At 39.3% G+C, this 24,285-nt stretch overlaps 1 protein-coding gene and 1 long non-coding RNA gene across 5 annotated transcripts in view; both read left to right on the top strand.

The window, feature by feature from the left end:
• The window catches only part of LOC116689193 (uncharacterized), a 22,626-nt gene extending 4,898 nt beyond the window's left edge, over positions 1-17,728 (top strand). Inside the window, exons 2-3 of the long non-coding RNA XR_004331941.1 lie at positions 5,672-5,677; positions 17,430-17,728. This is a non-coding gene — a long non-coding RNA (uncharacterized LOC116689193). The remainder of the gene's footprint in view (positions 1-5,671; positions 5,678-17,429) is intronic.
• grid2 (glutamate receptor, ionotropic, delta 2) overlaps positions 1-24,285 on the top strand; it is a 503,599-nt gene that overhangs the window by 35,180 nt on the left and 444,134 nt on the right. The gene's annotated exons all lie outside the window — the stretch shown is intronic.

Genomic DNA, 24,285 nt, shown 5'->3' with positions numbered 1-24,285 from the left:
GTACTTCTACTTGAGTACGGGAAGTGAGTACTTTTGGCATCTCTGTAGGTTTCATGAAATAATCAGTGTTGGGCAAGTTACTTCCAAAATGTAACACAAGATTACTAGTTATTGTTATTTGAGAGTAATTAGTTATATTACATTAATGCTGTTTGAATTGTAATGGTTTACACTACTTTTACGGGAACAGTGATGGGACAACACCTCACTTCAACCCAGCGGAGTAACTCCTGAAAATAATCTGACTCACAGACCTTTTTTCTGTGCAGAAATGATTTGAAAAAGTTAATTGGGTTAATATGCGTTGTAATACGCGTTACTGAGATTGTAACAGTCATCATTGGAATTTTATTGTTAATGCGTTATATCACTGCATTACAGCAAAAGAAAAAAATACATTACTGTAATTGTGTTGTTTTGTAACTTGTTACTTTTAACACTGGAAAAATGCAACAAACTAAATCAGACACGGTTAGAATCTGACTGTGAGATTTGCTTCTTTCTGTGCAGTTTGCTAATCAAAATCTTAAAAATTCCCGGCAGGATTAAATGAGGCAAGAATGTCATATTGCCCATGCATGTGTCCTCGTGAAAGAAAAACCCTTTTTTAATCTTTTGGATTGTTCTTTGTTTTTTTCATACGGTGAGAGATGAGATGCTGTATCAACAGGAAATATGAAGCAGATTTTATCAGCATCAGTTATTCAGGAAGCGTGTATGCTTATTGAACTTACAAATCGAAACTTACTTATTGAAAGACTGGCACTTTATACTGTGAATTATTCCTCAGTCAAAGCAAGAATCATTTTCCTTTATGAAGAAAACTTTCGGCCCTAAACTAACTAATCAAAAGTATTCAGATCCATCCAGTCAAGTGGAGTTCATTTCTGTATAAACAAGTCATTTAAAAGAATTATGAGGCAATTCACCAAGTCTCCTCTTCAAAGGGATGTGATAAATGCTTTAACAGTGGAGAATCTCCCATCTCTGTGCCAGTCCCAGATTACACAGTTGGGGAGTCTAAACATAAGTGACTGGAATGCTAAAAACTAAGAAGACAGCAGACCCCTTCTCTCTGTCGTTTGAAATGTATTTAGATGATTCAGTGCCCAATTTTCTCTTGGTCTCCACATCCTATTTGAATACAGAGAAGGCCTTAGCAAAATGTGCACTTTTGTTGTTGCAGCTTCACCAAACCAAATATGTCAAATCTTGCATTCCCTTTTAATCTAATTCAATAAGACCCAAGGCTCTTTGAGAACCGTTTGCCATCCAAAGCGGAGTCTGGCTGTGAGAGTGTGCATGTATATGTGTGACTGTGTGTGTATTTGAGTGTGTATTGTGCATGAGCCATGAACTCAGACTGGTAGGCAGGTTCAGGAATACAAGCTTCCATATTTAGAGAGTGATGACTTGAGTCGGGACATAGTGAAAGGGATCCAAATTCACAAAAGCATACCACTGATAAGTTAGTTTTTGCCTATTTAATTAACATGGAATTCTCACTCACATGCTCACTTAGACTTGCTTTCATTCGATATAGGACAATGCCACCATTCCTCCTTTTTGTAATGCTAATGCTTGAAATTCATTTATTTTCTTTTTTAGACACTGAAATGATTGCAGATTTTAGTGTCCTTCAGGGGTTTGCTCTTAGCCGTGAGACATGTTTTAAAAAGGCAGAGAGTGGGATAGACACACAGAGAGAAAGAGAAACAACTAGTTTGGATAGCATCAGAGGAAGAGTATACACACAAACAGTTGCATACGATCATTGTAGAGCACAATGTGCTTTTAGTATAAAAAAAGTACACACACAACAATTATACTTGCAGTCAAATTACTGTATGGAGTTCTTTACAGTACACATTATACTGAGAGAAACTGGAGAGTATTAGATTCTTAAGAATTTACGTTGACAAAATTGCACAGGATGTCTCTAAACAGAAATGCCACTGCTCTGTATCTGTAATAAAATTGTGACATTTCTTGACATTCACTCTCTTCTTTTGGTCAATACACGTCTCTGCTTTGACCACTGCCTCGCTTGATGAAAGCTCTGAGATTTGATAGATACTATTCTCATTTAAACACACGGAAGCTGTACATTTTGCCCTCAAGAACTAAGAAATATGAAGTGACTCATCCTTTTATTACATTTCTGACTTTGTGAGTCTTTAATGGTTATGTTAGCATATTGTAGCTGATGACAGTCATATAATGACTAGAGATATAATGACCCGGAACTCTGCCCGCTTTCATTTCCACAAGTTGTTTTTCAGTTTTAATCCAGAGACGTTGGAAAACGCAATCAGGTTTCCCTCTATCTGTAAGTGCATAAATCATATATTCATGAACCGCGGCATGGTGATATAAATGTAATATAGCACTGCCTGGGAACTTAAAAATAGCAAAGTCTTCTCGTTTTTAGTGCTGGCATTTTAATTTGCCAGGTGTAAATCCCTGATCACAAGCCAACATTTCACTGTAATTGCTGTGAACAAGTAGCCTGGTCCTACCAGACTCTGGTACATTTAACTTGTACAGAGAGTCTGGCCACTCTGTTAACTTCCTTGATGGCGGGTACTGAAACTATTGGATCTGCCCAGAGCCACTCTGGATCTGCCATGACCAATCACTAATGTTTGGGTGTAATGTTGGCTTAGCATCACTGACGTTAGCCTTAGCTAACTCTTTCACCACTAACAGAGCGAGCTGGAAAATCAAACTTTTTCTGAACAGTTTGGGGAGGAGTGCCACAACATCATGGCCACCAAAAAAACTCAACAAACATTGTTCTTGCTTGGGCTTAAACTTCTGGATATTCAGCAGCCCTCTGTTTGCTGATTGGACTGCCAAATATTTGGCCGGAGGAAACCCACGAATATGGAAACCTGGACGTAGTTCTGAAAATGAAAATTGAGCAGAAGTACGTAGGAGGGCGGAGCCAGGCTAGTAAACAAGTAGAACTGAGGCAAAAAATAATACAAGCTTGTGATCATTTTGTGTTACGTAATGTGGCATAAGCCTGATTATTTATGACATATGGAGCATGCAGTTTATAAGTTACTTTATAGCCAAAGACCACAAGTTCCCAGAAAGCTTTGCGATTTGTAAATCTTGTATTTGTTATGTGTAATCTTTATTCACGTGAACAACAACTTTCATTGAGCAGCTTCCCACAATATTTCTAATAGCGTCAAAATATTGGCCAGTTGCTGTGGATGAAAGAAATCATCGTGGGTCGCCAGGGTGTTATCGCAGGGAGTGTTTCATTCACAGCTTCTCAGTGGTTCATAAGCCTTTAAAACAAATGGGATCTCTGTTCACACAACAGCACTCTTCTTTATTCTTTGGCACCAGCTAAACCAAATAGCACTATCTGTGATCTCCCTCTCATCCCTCCCCCCATCCTGTCCATGTACGTATGAGCAGACTCCATATATATCTCAGACATAGTTAAACACCATAGGCGATGGCCATAAAGTTTAATGTAAGCTCTAACAAGATGTCAAGGTCACGCTGCTGTAATGTTATAGGAAGCCTAGCTGTCTGACAATGGGATGTAATGAAGTTCTATTGGTCATAGTTGAGGAGGCCCATTGTTGGACTCAGAGAGGGGGCATTAATGGAATGGATTATTCACGGCAGCCTGTTGAAAGGTTTACCACTCAGTCAAACCAGGATATATATTGCCTGTACATGTCCCCTGTTGATGTTTATCTCTGCATAGACACACACACACACACACACACACACACACAAAAAACATTGTGGACTTTTTTAGTGTGAGGGGATTGATATTGTCAATATTTCCTGGACCTTCCATAACATTTAATTGTGTGTATTAGCTACACTGCACCTTGGAAAAATTGCATAACATATCCTGACAAGGTAAAAAAAAATAAAAAAGCATCCGTTGCCTTATTAAATTTCCCTAGGAAGATGAGTGTCCTCCTAGACATCAAGTCAGCTTAAAACACAAAATAATAATGAAAGCAAAAATGGAGCAGGAACAGCAAAAGTAGCTTTGTTTCCTTTTAAAAAGCATGGTATTACATTTTAGTTCTGGATGCCTCCACACCACTCTGATATGTTAGAAATGCTATTCTCATAAGTTCAGGTCCAGTTCAACTCTGACGGGCACTTAAGGGGAGGAAGTTGTCCGTGCATCTTTCTGGGAGATTAGTAGGCTATACGGTAGCAAGCTTCAATTCTTTCTCTCTTTCTCTTGCTCTCTCTTTTGCTCTCTGATTGTTTTGATCAATAATCTTAATGGATGAATCACTCTTTGGTGTGAGAGGAAAAAAACACTGGTTCAGAGAGAGAGGATGAGTAAGAGAGTGAAATAGATTGAAAGCGAGAGAAAGTATGTGTGAGAGCAGCAAAGAGCTAAACAGATTTGAACATGTGTTATTTGACACAGGAGCAAGTCCGAAGGGTGTTTTTGAGAGTGCTGGCGGTTGTGCGTTGACTCCTCATCTCCCTTTCATTAAGTCAACTCCTTTCTTTCCACTTTCTATCTCTGACTCTTTTTTTCTTTTTCCCTGCTCTTGGTCCCTCCATCTGTTTCTCCATTCTTCACCATCAAGCTCTTATCCTTGATTTACATATGTCGTTCCCCGACATTTCTTCTTATAGAGCGCACATAAACAAGATGTACAGCACTGTTGTAAATCACAACATCCCAATCTTGTCTGAACAGAGATGAGATGAGGAGGAGACAACAGGCTGGATTCAGCACTGATTCATGTGAGGACTGATCTTTAAGCAATCGTACCAAAGTAAAGTTATTTGAGATCTTGTTTTGTATAAACTTTGCAGCATGTTTGCAAGATCTTGTGTTTGAGCTGCACATTGTGAGACAGAGGGATGCTTCAGCTGAAGTCAGGGACTTGGCAGTGAAACTGCAACCAAGATTAACCAAGTTGGGTTACATAACTGTTAAAATGCACAAGAAGAGTCCGTCACAATAGTCACGAATACGAAAAAATTGTTCATATTTTGTTTCATATTTGGGCTGTAGTACTGTCATGGAACATCAGTGCATAATAGATACATGCAATTCTGCTTTGTGTCTTTTATAATAATAAATAAACACAGCCTTTCAAGCATGCAGTTTGGCATTATTTAATTTACCCTATTTTGTACTGTACATTAATTTTAAATACAAATCTTCATATAAATATGATTAGGCTTTTTTTATCCACAGATGACTATGATGAATATTTATAATAGAACCATAATGTTAATGGATCTATGCAAAAAATGGATGGTAGACAGTCCATATTATGGTCTCTTTCATACAGAGGAGAGGAATATACAGTATAACCTATGAGTGGAGGCATTTGTTAGCAGCCATACGCATGGTTTCGCAGACCATTTTAAGGTCATTGTTTCAAGGTGTTTGGATTTGCTGTCAAAACAAAGGTTAAATGAGTATTTTTTTTGAAAAGGTCTTGAAAAATGAATGCCGTGCATTTTATAACATTTGAGTACATTTGACAATTTTTTCTTTCTACTACAATCCTAGCCAGTGTAATTATGCCTGCGTTTGCACAGTTTATACATAGAATAATAGTGATTGTAATTGTGTTACAATCATGACACCCCTACCCTTTTCTGGCTCGTCTAACCATTTCAAAAGCCGAAGTATTTATCTGCAACACAGCAGCATGTTATTCAGCAGAAAAGAGAAGCGTAGAAACATGTTTAACCAAATGCCGACTAGTGTTTTTAATGTAGAGCAACTTCAAAACAAAGCAACAGCTATTTACAAACCCTTGTTGCATATTGATGCACACCAAACATTGATTTGTATTCACCCTTTTCATATTTTATTTTTGCAGAGAAAATATCATTACTTCTCCCTGCTTTATCATTGTTCAGTGTTCCCAAGCAGGCCCAGATGAGCCGCAGATATAGCCTTTCATACAGAAAAGTAGTGCTTAACCTCACTATGGCTATGGCTCAAAACGTATTGACGTATCTAACTGGCTATCTTTTAATTCTAGTCAATTCTCATAATATCCAACAAATAGCATAACACCGTTTTTGTTTAAGGGATTCCACCTTTACTTCAATCTGGTCAAGAAAAAGTAAACATACTTTTATTCATTGTGAAAACTTTCTCACCTGCACTGCAAAACAAAGTATAATCCTAAAATAATCTATATTCAGGCTTATTGCCTCAGTTTATCAATTTAAAGCAATTATCCAAGGTGTACAAATTAACGACCCTGAAAGCTTGAGCAATGTTGTCAATTTGATACAGATCGTGTAATTACGAGCCGCAGCACATATAACTTATTACGAACTGACACCATCAATGCCTCTCCGGCGCAAATGCATTTTTCAGTGATTGCCCACAGGAAAGCCAAAGATAACCCCTGTTTCAACCTCATTTCAACCCAACGATGATGAGCTCTAGTTTGGTTGGCCTGATTAGCAGTTTGCGTTTATCTGGGGCTCCTGTGACCCAATGTGATATCTAGGGCTGCGTGTGCGTGTGTGCGTATGTGTGTGTGTGTGGCTTTCAGACTCCCTGGTGAGAGCTTTATATAATATGTTTTGCACCATGGACAAAGTGTGAATATATATGAGCTGGAACACGTGAACAGGCATGTTTTCACACATGCATATATATGAAAATTACCTATCTCAATGAGAAAAAGGCCACAGTCCAGCATCAGACGGTTGGAAATATCTTGTGTCACTATCTCTCGCTCTCTCTAAGTTGAGGCAATGTAATGATTGCTGAAGTTACCACTACCAGACAACACAACAGCAACAACAAATCCCTTCTCTTATAATTAAATTAAAAAAAATCCTTAATACAAAACAAAATAGTATGTTTTAAAATCCTTTGGTTTAGTGTTCTGTTTTCTTAAATTAAAGAAAAAGACTGTTAGTTCCTCACCCATAGCCGAAGCTCACTGTTACATTACATAATTAGTGTAAAATAATCTGTTTATCCCCTGCAGGTCATTTTTATTTTCTGACAAAATAAGGATATAATGTCAGCTTCCTGTCTTTAGCTACTATTGCAGTTATACGTCCAAAGATGTTTTTTCCATGCACTTAATATTTTTGTTGCTGTGCAGTACAAATTGCATCCGTACATGGATAAGGCTTTTGATTCAGCTATCTGTCTTTAAAGATGTCTGTCTATTTAGAAGTAAAGTGTTCTCTGATCTCTTACCTTAAAGGTTTTTGGACACTAAATTACAATTATGGCTATAGGATTTATGTCCAACTATTGGATATTTTTCATAACTTGAAAATCTAGATGAGCCACAGAGGGTCAAGCTAAAGTAGTCTTACTGTCATGCTGAATGGCTAAAGGACTTTGTTTGACACAGTGCGATAGTTTGAGCTGGTGTAGCGATGAGGATGAACAAATGAAGACGCTCAAATCACGATTCTGAACTAATATTATGAAACAATAAACTATATCTATGTCAGTGAGTAAAAGGACTCAGTGGCATCGACAGATAGAAAAGGTGAGAGGCAAACAGTTCCTAAATCGCTGTCTCATCTTCTTTCTGAAAGCGAGAGCAACAGAGTGAGCGAAAGAGAGCAAACAGAATTGCAGATTGAGCTCAGGGGGTGGTCTAGCTCTTTGCTGGAAGCCTTTCATGATCTAGCAGTATCAAGAGTCACACTTTTCACCTTAGCCTGTGGGAAGAAAGGAAAAGTCGGAAGGAAATTTGAAGGTCTGGGGTCACTGGAAGCAGAATTGCATTAAAAGGAGCAAAACATGAAGGAAGAAGGGAAGAGAGAGCAGCTTTTCAATGAAAGATTATAAAGAGAGGGTAGGAGGAAGAAGACGTAGTAGTAGTAGAAGTCATCAATGTCTAGAAAAGAAAAGGGGAAGGAATGGAGCAAAGAGCAGAAGGGAAGGGGATTGGAGAGCTAGACCATAGCTGCACTGCATAATGCATGTGGTGTGATTTGGTGCATGTAAACGGTCTGTGAATCTTTTATAAGATCAGGTTGACCAAGCGATACCATGTGAGAGAAACACAAATGGGTCAGAGTGGACAGAGCAAAAAGCAGGCCTGTGGAGGTAAAAGCCTGGTAAAAGGACATGTTTTATTGAATATGTGCGTAGGCACAATCGTTGGTGTTTTTGTCGGTGAGGTGTAGACAGAGACAAGCGACAGAGAATGAGAAGATGAGTTTGGGAGGGTTAGCTTTCTGTGTAGATGGAGGCACCGTCTCCAGTAAGAACAGGCCCTTCACAGTACAGCAAGCAAGTGAATTGGGGGATTATACAAAGCCATCTACACAACAAGTTTCCACTTCAAAGAAATTATGGCTTTTAAAACTTTTATGAAGATGGCTCCGAAGATTGTCTGAAGGAAAACAGTCAAATTTCTGAAAAAAAAAAAAGTTTGGAAGAGCTTGATCACTCTCTGAGTTAAAGGATGAGCGAGAAAGTTGTGGATTGAGAAAACCACCGGATTCTTCTTTGCTTTATGAAAATTTGAAAAGCCTTGAATATCGCAACATTACAACCAGTGAGTTTAAAAGATAGTTTAACTTTGAAATTGCAATGTACCCTTTTAAAAAATGCTGCCAGGATGAAGACATTTACATTTTTAACAAGTAAAAGCATTAGACTTGGGTTTTCTTTCATCAAAAACCTCATTACCCATCAGGTCTTCTGCTGCAGAGAACTAAGAGCTCAGCAGTATTCGCTAAAAAACTGCAGTCGTTGGTTCAATGAATCCTCACAGATTTTCCCCACTGAACGGAAAAGAAAAAAGTTTCACCTGTAATATGTGTAATTATAACATATGTTTTGCTTATTATTAAGCACATAAATCACAGATGCCAACACTTCACACTAATAAAGTACTTATAAATACTAATTTAAACCTTGCAAAAAGCCCCGCATATTGATACAGCAACAGTGTTTGGTACACGTACAATAGTGCAAATGTGTGCAACCCTCATAGATGTGGAATATTTTACAGAAGAGATTATCCTTAGTTATTAGTAAAATATATTATCAGGCCAAAATAATTGACCCATTGGCAATAGTCCTTCTTTTTGCAACTCCCATTTAGTCATTTTTGGTGTTTGTGAAATCAATGGGAGCTTCAGATGACATTCACACTATCTGTCTTCTCATGAACTGTTGTTAAATCAATTTGACACCAAGCACTCTTCATTTTATGGTTTTTATATCAAAGCTGAACCTCTAAGGGAAAACTCTTGGGTGGGGAATCTTAATGAATCATGCTCTCCTCTGCAGCAGTGGTGCCCTTGAGTAAGTAAGCACTTAACCCTCAGCAGCTTCTCAGCTCCGTGGCCCACAGTAAAAGATTGTGGTTTGATCCCAAGTATGAATGTGTGTAAGTGTAACTGACCCTGAAGCAGGTGCTTCTGCAGGAGATCAGTTTGCTCATCAAAACATTTAGAGGTTAATAAATGAAGTGTTGGCTGCCGAAAAAAAAAAAAAAAAAAACTTTTCAAATTGCTGGTTCTCAGTGAAGAGGGTCAGGTAGTAACCACAGACCACTTCATAGTGCCCTGTCTTGGGTGTTAATTGTGTCTTTATACAAACTGCTCCACAGCCACTGCAAGTGAGACGCTCAAAATCTATTCGACAATGTACACACACACACACACACACAAACACACACACACACAGGATCTGTGTTAGTATGCACTAATATAAGAAGAAACACTACAAACATTAAGCTGTTCTTTCTTGAGTTAAATATACCTCACACATATACAGCACACAGCCCTGTGGTGGACAATTTTTTCGTTTTCATCAAGAAAATAATAACAAGCAAATTGTCACGCTCTGTCTATTCCCTGAACTGCTTCATTGAAAGGGAGGCAGAGCGAGAGGAGAGAATTAGAAACACAGCTCGACCTGGCATTACTTATTTTAATAGAAATAGATCAGCTAGGAAGACGATGGTAAAGTAAGCTTGATCTGTCCACAACAAGGCTATATTCAATTCAGCATTCAGCTGCACCTATTCTTTGTGTAATAACTTCAAGTGAAGCAGCTGTAGTGCACTGTGGGAAGGTTGTCTTATTGTTTTTCAACACTGAATCCCACTGACTGCAGAGAGACCATTGGAGATCAAACCACTTTTTCCCCAGTACTTTAGACCTGGACACATTTGGCATTTAACAAAGCATGCAAGCATTTTAATATTTTTTTGGACCTTGATTGACAGGACAGCTGAAGAAATGAAAGGGGAGAGAAGGGTGGCGCCTGCTCTACCAACTGAGCTATCCGGGCTCCCGACATTTTAGTTTTTAATCCTGTCCCTGACATGTTCATGATAATGAAATGTAGAGAACAAATTTGTCATGCCAGGCTCCCTTTTTCCTCCGCATAAATACTCCTCTACTCTGCATTTAAGTCTTGCTGCATGGCACATTTATGTACAGTGTTGGGTTATTTACGCTCTGTCGTCTGCTGTGTATTTAGGTGTACATGGTTTGTTGTTTTAAGTGTACATATGTGTGTATCCTGCCTTTCTCCTTAAAGTAAAAAGAACGAGTAGAGAAACAATGAATTAAAACACCCAGCTGGCCAATAGCATAGAGCTAAGAAAATGAGAAAAAAGAGGGAATTGGTGAGGATGCAGAAGAAAAGAGAAAAATAAATTGAAGAAAGCAGAAGATGGAATTAATGTGAAAAGTAGTAACGATTATGACATATAAAGTAGAATATAAAAAAGAGCAGGAAGTGAGGCCAGAGATGTAAGGAGAATGTTTATTTTTCCACCATTTATCTATCAATTGCTTAACCATTAACTTTATGTTAGTCATGCTCGTGCATGTGTAAACATTTGTGTGGACATGTGGACATTAACATCTAAAACGGAAACTAGAGGGAGAGACTGCAGTCTCTATCAGGGCTGACAAGAGAGAGAGAGAGAGAGAGAGAGAGAGAGATGTAACATTGATAACTACACAGCGGTGTCATCTACCCACATCTCCCTCTTCAGCCACACACCTCAAATTATTTTAATGTACAGTATGTAATAATTTAATGAACTAAACAAACCATTGGTTTGGATTAAATAGACAACAAACAATCACATCTTAAATAAACTACTTCCGTAACCCCAATACTCTTTGTCTACAAAAACACTTAGTCATGTCTGCTAGGGAAACATTATACACTTTGTGAAATGATGTCTGCAGACAGTAAATTATGCATTAAGGGTAATCCGTAATTTCCAAGTCTTGAGTTGCCAGACCTTTCTCCACAGCGCTGCGAGGGAGGGTCTATTGAGGGTTTATTGGCATTTCTTTAAACCAATCACCGCTAGGCGCTTGGTGCTGTAATGGTAAAATAGCCTCGGCAAGGAACTTGTTTTAGTGCTCATTCAAAGATTGTTTTAGCAACATAAAACTCAGATTGGACCGATAGTCTAGCTAGCTGTCTGGATTTACCCTGCAGAGATCTGAGGAGCAGTTAACCATAGTTTTTAGAAATCCACCAGAGTTTAGAATGCCAACACAATCAAAGCAGTAAGTCCCAAAAATGAGGGACATCCCGCGGATCTTCAGGCAGCACCGGAGCAGTCCCCTAAAGGAAACGTTGTTAGTTATATGTAGATGTCCTGTTGATGTAGTTTACCCTAATACAGTTCCTTCACCTGTGTATTATTGGAGGTCCAATCGGGTGTTTAGATAAATTCCATCCTGCTCACAGATGCCTCCTGGTGGTTGCTACGTCCTTTGGAAAAACAAATTATTTGAAGTGCTATCCGGCCAGTGGCCATGATTAGTAATGTCACACACATGGACTGCACCAGCGTAAAACCAGCATGTACATGTAACTATTGCTGTACATACAAGTTCATATGATTTTCAAAATCTTTTTCATATGAATCAAAAAAGACGTTTTTAATCTCACAGTGGGGAAATTCACATTGGACAGGTCTGTGTGTCCCAACATTAGCCAACTAAAACCATGAAAATCTTTCTTGGTGCTTGTCTATGCGATAATAGGTGGTCTGCAGGCAAATAGCTGTTAGTTATTTTTATGCCAAAACTAGTATCGGGATTGCACAACCTTCTCTGCATAAACATAACTTTAATTGCTGTATTCAACCCACATCAGCACATGATGTGGGTTGTTTGCGTCCATACATAGACTTCTATCTTGTTTGCTTTAATTGGTAGATTTGCGACATAAAGCGTGTTTAAAGGAAACACCTTGCATTTTTGTATCTAACTATACAGAACAAATGTCTTGAGTGCACATGTAGTTCGTTTTGGATCTGTAATATAGAGGGAGGGAGGAGGTTTAACATTATTTCCAAAAATGAGAAGACAAAACTGGGTCCAGAGTGAAGAGAGTGAGACAACGGAGAGAATAGGAGACAAAGAAAGATAACAGGGACTGTTCTAATAGACCGAGAAGATGGAAACAAATAAATATCGTATTGTAAGGCAGGTAGTAAAACACAGCGATGGGGAAAGTAAGGGATTTGGAAAGGAAAAATATTTGGGAAGAACAAACAAAGGGGGAAATGAGTGATTCTGTGTGGAGTGAAAGCAGAGGGAAGCGCTGATGTATGGACTGAACGAAAGCGATGAAGTCTGACGAAATAGAGGCAGTACAGCGAGGTAGGGGGTGCAAGATCTCCAGCAGAGGGCCGTTTCAGTGACTCAAAGTAAAAGAGGTTTTGGTCTCAATCACCCACCTCACCCTCCCCTAATAGTCCCTTTTTTTTGCTATCTCTTGCTTCTATTTTCTCTCTTCCCCTGCAGACCAAGAAAAGAAAAGAATAGCCTTGGAGATGTTCTTTCTTTTCAACCGAACCTTTTACCTCTGTCTGGGGATTGGACATAAAACACAAGCCTGTCTTGCAATCCTGCCATCTCTCTAATGTATTAGAATTATATAATTATATGGGCTGTTTGACAAAAGCTTTCATCTACAGAACCCAAGTTGATACACCAGACACTCTTTAGGGAAAAAGAGCTCACGCACATACAAACAAAAAGCTTTAGAGTTGCTACAGAAATCTGCATTAAGTTGCCTGTGTACCAGTCCCAATATCCCCCTTATATCATGACAGATAGTGGATCCCATATGTGCGGTTTGCTAATAAATGTTGAAAAAAAAAACATGTAGTTTTCATTGGTGTGAACATTAGTTAGAAGGAATTAAGTAACTTTAAATGTGATCTGATTTTTGATGCTGGTTTCAGTTACGTTTGAATACATTAGTCTTTTTAGTTTTTGCTTGGCAGTTTTTTATGTGCTAAAGCAAGGGGACAACATATATCATACAGCAGGATTGTTGTGGGTGAGGAACAGCTTGTTGGTGAGAGTCACAGACAGTTGATGGCGAAAACTGCAAGCCAACAGACAGGCTGCAAAGAGGCAAAAATTGGCAGTAGGGTATATATAGGCTATAGTAACAAGAACATTTGCAGTTACTAAGAGGAAGAGGTACCTCTCAAGGGATACATTATTCCTTTGGGCCTTATGTTGGACAGACATATATTTATACATTCAGTATATCTCAATTAATTTTTGTTTTTCTATCTTACTCTAGTATCAATGACTTTTTTACATTTTTATCCACATTGAATTTTTATCCAGATTGCCTCTCACACCATGTTCTGTCATCTCTTGTGTCTCACACTCATTTCTCTCTCTCTTACTCTCACGTGAGGTGCAATATCTAGCCCAGTAGTTTGTCAGGTTGGCCGTAGCCTGTGAAGCCTCCGTTACCAAAACTCCCCCATGCAGTATCTGCTATGAACATTATTACAGCATTGAACCTAATGGTGCTGTCATGCTGACTTCTGGGTGGATTGTACGGCAAGGATGACACACAGACATGTGGAAATTAGCATATTACTAAATATTTGTTGTGCTTTTAGTAGTATGATCTGTAGGCTACAATCTGATTGCTGGTTCAATATACTACGCGTTTGAATGCTATTCGTTTTATTCGTACAAACGTTAAGGGACAAAGTAACTTATACTATTTACTTGCAGGACAGCCTGTCGCCCCTCTGTCTCCCTTAACATGACATTACACGGTCAATGGTGTGTACCTGACTAAACGTATATTGCAGTGTGTGAGTGAGTTAGCATGCATGTCGCTCTGTGTAAATGTCAGGGTGTGTAATTTTCTTCATGGCGTTTAGGCTACATGTCAAGAAATGTGATCTTGCGCCTAGCCGTAACTCACTTGCCCTGAACGCAGCCAGCACTCCCCAGTAAGTAATGACAACATAAAGCAAATTTATAGCCACGCCACTCATTGAAACAGGAAAAAGGGGAGCACATGCACACATACATGCTGTGATGTATGTCACCATGGCAAACATTGGTCGTCTTCAGCTGTTTTTTGTCCAAGAAGGATAGATAGTGGAGGATAAAGTGGGAGGGTTGGAGAGAGCTAGAGAGAGTACAAGAAAGGGTTACAGAGAAGAAGTTGAGGAACAGAGGAGAAGAGTGAAAGAAAGAGGGACTGCGCTAAAGTAGAAAGTACAGCAGGAGACAGAGAGAGGAAAAAAAGTGAGACAGTGAGGGCTGCTGCCTATCTAGACCCGCTCCATGAAGTTAATAAACTGCCCAAGAGCAAAGCATCATGCTCATCAATCATTCCAAAATGGGAAGTAAGAGCGTTGGAGTGAAAGAAAGAGGAGGGAGAATGGTGAACAGAGTGGGACAGAGGGGAACAGGTCAAGGACTAGAGGAGGAAGGGAGGAGTTGAGTGAGAAAATGGACAGTGGATGTTAAAGTGAAAGAGCGAATGCCCCAGATATTCCCTGACCTTGTCCTCATTCCCCACCCTGCTGGATGCCTCTTCGGTGGCAGAGGGAGTGAGGAACTGCAAGAGACCGAAATAAAGTAGCAGATGAGGAAGAGAGAAAGTGAATAAAGATAAGTGTGAGATACTAAAAATGGCTGTGAGGGGGAAAAAACCTAAATCAGAGTGTGCTAGATTAAAGCCAACCATGTCAGAGTGAAATACTTTCATTTCTTTCCGTCTCTACCTTTAACAGCTTCCAGAGAGAACCTAGAAAACTTTGATTCTAACATTCAGTCATTGACTCACATTGGCCTCATTACCAACACAGCTCTCTGACTCTCGTCTAAGACAAACTTCCTGTGTGTTTGTGTGTTCATGAGTGCATATGCCCTCCCGTCTCACTTATGCTGTCTTTGTGTTCACCTCCCTGACACAGATTAATTGGCTTCTATAAATCTAGGTGGAGTACCAGTTGTCTATGTAATGAACAGCGTGCAGTGAATAGGCGGAAAATTAGCATTAAATTGCACATCATGCTCTGGGTCTCAGTGTATGGAAGCTCACCTCATTTTCTGAATAAGAACAGCATGAGGCAAAGATGTTTCATCTCGTTTTTGAAAATATTCGTAAATCCTCGTCATTAATAACAAAGGGTTTCTAACAACCTTGACTAAAATCCCTGTGATTTGTTATTATCAAAGAAAATAATATTTTCGCCTTTCTGATTTGCTGCTTGTTTTCCAGACAATAGTGTCTTGGATCCTCTGATGCCTTTCAATAAGTACACTGAGGACGTACAAAGTACTGATGTACTTTTTCATTGCGTTTTTCATGCATCAGCGTCGTGTTTGTGTTTTCTAGAGATTCAAGATGTAATATGATCAGATCACTTAAGAAGTAGTTAAGTCTAAGGAACTTCCAACTTCACATAATTCATGATTTGAAACATGTCCTACTGCATAGAGGATTTCTCAGTTATAGACTTCTTAAATCGTCAACTTGGTCCTTTGAAAGAATTTATCTGGTGTGCTCCGCGCTTCGGTTCTCATTCATTCAGTCAGTTTAATCTAATACGACAGTAGTCTTCTATAACCCCTCTCTTTGATGCCGAGTACCAAATAGTGACGGCCTGGCTCAGTGCTATATGGACGCAACTGACACTGCTGGATACCTCCTAACTTCTTTCACATATCAATGGGCACAAATCAAAGGTCACCCCAGAAAATGAACAGAAATAGACAGCATTTGTTTTTGATAAACGCATGAGGAATGTTTCATACGCTATTTGCATATACTGTCAGGTTGACAGCCATTGGGCTTAACAGTTCTTGTGAGAAAGCTTTTTAAACTACTTCTATATTGGTTGTTTTAAATGCAGACATTTGTGCACCATGGTGTGGAAAAATTGATGGGAGAGTGGAAAAACATAACAATTAGAGTTCCTGGAGGCATTTTCTCTGGACTGACGGTTCAAGTTTACTTAGGGTGCTTTCACACCTTCCTCGTTTGGTCCGGACTTTTGGACTTTTCAGTTTGAACATCCCCCGGACCACGGTCCAAACCAAACAGCCAGAATTTGGTCCAATGAAAACAGGTGGTGTCAGTACGGATCAAACCGAGCAAAGGTCTGGTTTGTTTCTGGCGTGAAAGCCTTTTTTGGATGGTTTGGACTTTAGGACCAAATTCAGGAAGTTCTGGTAGGCTATCGCCGTGTAATAAGACAAGCGTTGCTCCTTTAAGGAATAGCTATTGGCAGTCAGAGGAGAGAATAAGGGCGTACTCACACCTGGCCCAGTTAAACCGTGTCCGAGTTTGACCCAAATTCTGGTTTGTTTGCCTAGTGTGATCACTTGTTACTGTGCCGGCATGGTTCTGTTGGACTTGGGCCCGGTACGCATTAGTGTGATTGCTAAACGACCGGACGTAATTAAGTCATGTGTAGTTCTTTAGTTTGCTTGCACAACTGCAATGTGAAACCAACACTAAACCGGATCAAACCTGAACCTTGGTTTGGACTCTCAGACGTGAAAAGGCCCTTTGATTGCTTTTCATGGAGGTGTGCTATTTACAGCTGCTTTCGCCAGCTTTTGGCCTTCAGCCTGGATCATGGAGACAATGAATTAATCACAAACTGATGCCTCTTCTCATCTTCAGTCGGAGAGAAAAAAAACAAAAAAACTCATCATCTTCGTGTCAGACTTGAGTCTGTCATTTTCTGAATCTCTCCAGATTTTTTTTTCAGGACACAGGAGAAGAGAGAGGTTAATAATACATTTATGAAATGGTGCAGAATAAATCTAACTGCTACTCCCCCCCCCCCCCCCCCCCCCCTTTCTCTCCCTCCTATCCTATTTTGTCCAATGCTCTATCGGGGCATTAGTGTTACCCTCATGGGACTAGTTTGTGCCTGCTGGTTCGCTACAGCGCAGGTTGGAGGAAACTAGAAAGTCGTTATGGCTCAAATGGCTAGAGATGGAGCTGGAAGACAGGCCATTGACTCACTGGGAAATTATTTTAGAATACGTCACTTCTCTAGGGAATGTTTTGAAGGCAGTTTGTACGTCCGTGTACATGTGTTTTAGGGGAGTTGTTGTTAGAATGTCTACATTGATTTTTTTTTTTTTTGCTTTCCAGCTATTTGTGTATATGTCTTACAAACTAGGGCTGGGTATGGCCAATGATTTCCCAAATCAATTAGATTCCGATTTACAAGGTCCCAATTGCATTACATATTCAATATCAATTAGGTTACGGAAATTTCAGTTATTTTAACCCAGCCTATAGTAGCACAACTGGGCATGAAAAGATCACCCTGACCATTTGAGGTGTGTGTGTGTGTGTGTGTGTGCCAGCCAGTGAAATGTTCACACTGGTGTATGAAATACCATGCATGTTACTTCCCTCTGTCTGCAGATGCTGTATGAGATTGGACAAGCCCAGTCAAAGCCGTGCAGTATAAATTTAGCTCGTGCTAACACCCTTGGAGGCCTCTTAATAATTGAGAATGCATCTGCTCCAATTAATGTGGCCCTCTAAATGGAATCCCTATTTAAATTTTCTCTAACTGGGTCACTCTCTTTTACACTATTCCTCACTTTCTCTCTCTCTCTCTCTCCCTCTTTCTCTCTCTCTCTCTCTCTTCGATGCAGTAAGGAAGAAAATGAGCTGCCTTCTACTTTTAAATGGTTTTTAGGGTTTCTGAAACATCATCTGGGATGTTTTGCCTGAGGTCTCCCAAGTGTGCACACACACACTCACACTCACACACACACACACACACACACACACACACACACACACACACACACACACACACACACACACACACACACACACACACACACACACACACACACACACACACACACACACTGATATAAAGTCTGGACTGATTTTTCATATACAGTAGCTCTCTTTTGAATGAGAAGCAGGATGAATTGGGAACTTCTTTGAAGTCTGATTTGGTTGATAGATTTAGCCTATTAAATCAAAAACTGGAGGGAGTTGTTACCAGTTGGGCCTATTATGGCTGAGTAAGCACTTACACAGTTTTGTATTAGTTATACATTTAGAGCTCAAATTGGATAAAATGCATGGATGTTCTCGCTAAGTTTATCTAATATCTATATCTAGGCTTATGGATATTTGGAAAGGACCGTAGCACAACTATGACAGTAACGAGCTTGTAAACAATGTCATTGTGCAAAAATGTTAGTTTTGAATGCTAAAGGTCAATAAATGCTTGTACCCTTAATGGCTGCAGTCCAGCGTGGTTCTTACATCCTATAACTATCTTGACCTAATTTAGACATATTTTTACAGTTTTTTATCAAATTTGGCCTTTGAATTTTACCATACTCACAGTTACTGCAATATAGTCCAGTCTTATGCATTACATCAGCTAATTAGGACTCTGTTTTATCTCAGTCTGTCGCTAAATGGCTGGTCTTGCCCTCTCCCTTACTCCCTTTCCTCTTTTCTTTCCAGTGTAGTTAAGCACACTGACTAATTATGGCACCCTGCTTCACCTTGCTCAGTCTTTACAGATATAGCAGCTGCATAAAGTTACAACTGTCGCGTAATCCTCAAAAGGATTTCCTGAATTCGGGCTATCCCCTCTTGAGTATCTCTCTCACACACACACACACACACACACACATACACACAGTGTTTTGTCTGTGTCTGCTTCTCATCTCTGTCAGTGTTTCACTTTATATTTTTCTACCGATCCTCTTGTCTGTCTCTACTCTTTCTTTGTCTGGAAATATGTGACTTGAATCTGTTTGTTGGCAGCAGCAATCTGGGGTGCCTGATAGATTGTGTATAACTGTGGTGTGTATGCGTCTGCGCACAAGTATGCATATTGTGTCTGTGTGCTGCTTGTGGGTGGATATGTGATGCTAAAAATAGCTCTGTGGGCCATAGCGACAGTGAGATCCAGTGTGCAGCTGGAAGCTGACTCATAGGGCTGGACACTTCACTAGATAGATGGATAACACATTGCTCCTTCAACCTGCCCTACTGTACTCATCCTCATCCCTTTTACACACTCACTCTCTCTTTCTTTTTTTTCACCCCTTCTCTCTTTCTTTTTGCTCTTTGCTCTTTTTTCCACCTCAATCACAACCACTACATACTGTATGTCTGGCTACATTGCCAAAACTTTTAAAACCATTTTTCCCTGGCCAGTTTATTGAGCCCCCATCCCACCAAGCTAGCATGACATGATACTGACATCTTCACTCAAGCTTTAAAACTGAGCCCACTGCAACATCTTAAAGACAGTACTCTTGACCAAGTTCACCAGCAGTTCCGTGGGTCTCAGAGGGTTAAAATGATGTTATGACAGCTATTTAACTCTTTACCAGAAGCACCTGCAGTCAGGACCACCATTAAACTCATTGCATAATGCCAAATTTGAGTGTGATGCTGTGTAACGCCATTACTATTAACATAACATAATAATTAATCACACAAACTGACACTTACCATCTAACTATGCCGCTGAGTGTCTGTCTGTGGCATCTCAGTTCCCAGCTGCAAGATGGGCAAAAATATACAGAGCTACCAATAAATCCCCATCTAGTGGAAAAGTCACTCCACTGGTTACTAATGCCTGTGACAGATAATTTGTGTATCTGCCCAGTTATTTGGAACCACTCAGAAATGTTATGGGTTCTTCCTTTTTTCCAATGCTACACCCATTTTAGCAAGTTTATTGAAAAGTGAGCTAGTAGTTTTATAAATAGCATAAATTACAGTATAAAGCATTTATAATATTTAAATAAGGCCTTTAAACAGTCATAGTGGTTTCAGAGAGCCCCACGTTTAAAGCTTTTTACTGGTCATTCCATGTAAAAGGTGTTCTCAGTATATTTCCCACCGCTCTCTCACCGTTTTACTATCTATTCTACCCACTATTTCTCAGCCCACAGTCTCTCCAGCTCACTCAGTTACTCTCTTAATTCCTTGCTGTCTTTTCTTCAACGTTCCTCTTGATCCAGATGCACACTCACACTCTTAAACATTGACATGAACAAACAAGAGGATTTGCAGTGTGTCACATGTGAACTACAGTTAGTGTAGGGAGTGCTTGTCACACACATTTCGATATACTGTATTACACTGAAACTTGGATTTGAGTCTGTTTTTCTGTCCTTATGCAGTGTAAAACTTTATCTTAAAATGCCCCAAAACAACAGAGTGAACTACAAGCGTCTCAGACAAGTACAGAAGTTACATGTTAAGCACCTTAGACTGTTGGTTCTTCATACCCACCATTCTAATATTTCTGTATGTAGATTTTCTTCACAGCAGAAAGAAGTTGCATTGTTTGCACAGACTGACTGGGATGACAGAGACTTTCACTGTTATTGAAAATAGGATTATGCACAGATTACATCTATAGATTTTTATCCACTTTCCGTAGATTTCGTAAAGTCCTATTTGAAGAAAACACATTACACAATACAAGGTATTAGATACTGAAATGAGAATTGTTGGCATATGAAGCAACACGTGAAAAGGGATTGGAATTGCAAGAGAAGGAGAAAAGCCATGACAGGAAGATAGGGTTAGCTAGAGAGCGAAGTGAATGAGAATGAGAGTGAAATAACATTGGAGGTTGGTGGAAAAAAGAGCGTGAAGGGGGGGAGAGAGAGAGTACGTGTCTGAGATGAATCTGTCTGCTTGTGTCTCACGGGGGGTCTCTTTTCACCTCTCCTGCGCCTTTGTGATGCAAATCGGGGAAAAAAGTCCTAATCTGAATTTATCATGGTCTCCGACCTGCATCTCGACACAGTTCTGTCTCCAAAAACGAGATGGCGGAGGACAGTGAGAGAGGAGAGCAAACTAGACGCAGAGGGGGAGAAACATAGAGATTGAGACAAGGAAACGGGCAGAAAGTCATACTGTAACTCAGTAGTGGTAAAATCAGGGCTGAGGAGAAAAAAAATACCTGTCTAACATAAAGGGGGATAGAAGGAAGAGAGAGAAAAGGGTTCACATGAGAAGTTCACATTATTGTGATGAACCAAAGATACTGATACACTTGTACCCCTTTCTAAAATGAATTATTAAACCAGCACAATTGGTGGCAATACATCAAATACAGTCTGCTTATGCCTGAGGAAATGTACCTAAAAGCTTTTCTAAATGGGAGCAGCAGCTACTGTAGATGACGTTACAGTTACCCACAGTCATTGGTTACATTTTCAATGGTCAGCACACAGTACGTCTGAGGTTCAACACACTCTGAATATTGGTGCAGTACACTTTGAGCGATGTAGTAAGGAGTTCACGATAAAGAAACGGTGCCTTTTTCGATCCAACATGATCTGTAAGCACCAGAAGTCCAACACAACAGACCTGTCAGTGTGTCAAAGAATGGACATCATGATTGGGCACATGCAATAAGAACACTGCACACACACACACACACACACACACAGGTCATTGAAGACTATGACACAGCTGAATGGAATACTGAGGATGACTGAGAATGTATGTGTGTGTGTGTGTGTTTGGCTTGTTACAGTTTTAGATTGTGTTGACAACAAAAAGCAAACAAAAGGTGTGAAACCACCTCAAAAAACAGTTGTTCCAGCCTATGCTAGGTCGTAGTATTTCAGTTTAAACAAACTTTCACACAAATAATAGTAAATGAACATGCAGTAAATGAAAGTTAGCAGCAGATGATTTGTTATTCAAGATGATTTCTTAATAATCAACAGACTGACATGTCGGCATCCCTTCCATCAAAAAATACATTTTTTCATATTTCAAATCATCTTCTAGCTGGACAGTACCATTTTCTGTCTCTACTGAAGTGTCAATTAAGTGCCTCTGCTGCAGGCTGAAATCAATACTGGCATAAATACAATCTTTACAGAGCTATGGTCATATGTTAGTCAGAGTTTTTGACATGCTCGTATTCTGTATGGTATGTTGGTGTTTTTTTAACAGACATCAAGCATTGATTCAAAGTTTACTGTATTTTCAGTTTTCCAATTTATAGCAAAATATATTTCAAAAGCGTCTCATGCGTGCTTTTATTTTGAGTTTTTTATTTTCCGACGAACAATTACAAATTGATTAATGCCCCAGTGTGGAAAATGTCATGGATAAAGTTGTGTAGAGCATCGAGCGCTGAGGTTCTGAACCTTTCTCAGTAGCATTTGCAAGCCTGGTTTCAAATTTCGGCACAGTGACATTTTCTTTAGAGTTGAATCATTCAGGGGTTAACTTCCAACCGGCCCTTAAGTGGGAAAACACAGATCCATTCCCCACTCATGTTCCCTGTAACAAATGTTTCCTCAAGGAAATGGTGAAGACATTTCCCCCCGTTCACTCTCTTACTCTCCAGAATCTGCCTTTCTTCTCCTCCCCCTCTCTGCATATATATTTTTTATGATTTATTATACAGTATGTCTTTCCATCTCCTGTCTCTTTATGTTCTAGATGCTTTTTTGCTCCTCTTCTGTGTTTTTATTATCCACATCTTTACCTTACACATTACTACTTAATAATAATACACCAGGTTAGAAGGAACCTTGTACAATTGTAGAATATCTCATCCGATATTGGTATCCAATATCCAAAATTGGTTTTGCAACTGAAATATTCCTAATCAATTTATTGAATTCAGCACCTTGTGAATCAGAATTAATTTTATGGAAATCAGTGACACCAGTTCTATCTCTAATGCTTCTTCTTTTACTGTTACTCCCTACACTGTGTACATTTTTTTAATATCAGTATTATTGAGAAAAAAACAGTAAGAAACCAAATAGAAAGCTGCCTTTGGTTACAAGAGAGCTAGATATGTTTCATCAGACAAATGGCTGAAAAATAGTTATAGCCTTATTTTCCCACTGTATATTTGTGAATTCATCTAACCACTGGTTCAGTACTGTTCTGTTGAACTTAAACCACACACAAATGGAGTCACAGCTCATTCTCTCGGATAGTGGTTGTATCCAGAGAGACCTAAAGTAGATAGACTTGCACACTGTCCTTTACAGTTTAATTAAATATTTGATACTGAGGACTTGGTTTTTCTAATCCTCTCGAATTAGTCACTAATTGGAATTACATATAGGCAGCCAGAGATAGCATTTCAACTGGTACACATCTGAAATAAAGAGAAGTACTGAAGAATGTTTGCTACAGAGAGAAAAAATGGAATTAGGCAGCAGGTAAAAAAAAAAGTAAGTTCTCAACTATTCGGGAGTGTGTTTGCTATAATTATAAAGAACATTGGATATTATACAGTGTATTGGTTCAAACAGCTTGAAATCTTCAAATTTGGAGAGCATAATAGATTGTGATCTCAAGGTAATTTGTGAGCAATGAAATCAGCAATTAAAAGCAGTCTTAATTCCCAGATTTGCAATATTCTGAATATCCTATATATTAAGTTCCTTAATATTACTACTCTGTTGAAGTTTCATAGTAATATCTGTTGGACAAAATGTCAACTCCTACGTTTACTTACTAGCTTTCCCCCCAGAGCTTTCAAATGCATTACCCTGGTCTTTATCTTTGAATGTTGCTGGTCATGTGACCTTGCTGTGGAGCTTTGGGCATGTGAAAACAGGGGGTCAAATGTGGGGGAAATTTTACTTCAGAGAAAATAGCGTAAAATAGGAAAATACCGTGCATGAAAAGTGACATCTCATTTCCAGCAGGGGGCGACAGGCTTGTCTCAAAAAAGAAGTCCATTTCTATAGAAGTCCATGGGAAAATTACCCTACTTCTGCCGTGCTTTATAACCTCAATACACATTTTCCTAACAAGCTTATGATCTTTCTAATGTGAACCATTCTTTGTTAAACTTTAATGCTTTAAAAACACCAAAGCAAGTAAGCGCTGTGACTAACGTTACTCTTCTGGAGTGGTTTTGGAAGGAAATTAGGTAGCAATACGCTGGTTGACTAGCATGACCCCATTGTATTCATATAATAATCAATCCAGGCTAACGTGAACGACAGTGACTGCATGTTGCTTCCTCTAAATTT

The sequence above is a fragment of the Etheostoma spectabile genome, chromosome 5 (assembly GCF_008692095.1).
Source record: "Etheostoma spectabile isolate EspeVRDwgs_2016 chromosome 5, UIUC_Espe_1.0, whole genome shotgun sequence".
Classification (NCBI taxonomy): Eukaryota; Metazoa; Chordata; class Actinopteri; order Perciformes; family Percidae; genus Etheostoma; species Etheostoma spectabile.
This window is presented reverse-complemented; position numbering and strand designations above follow the sequence as displayed.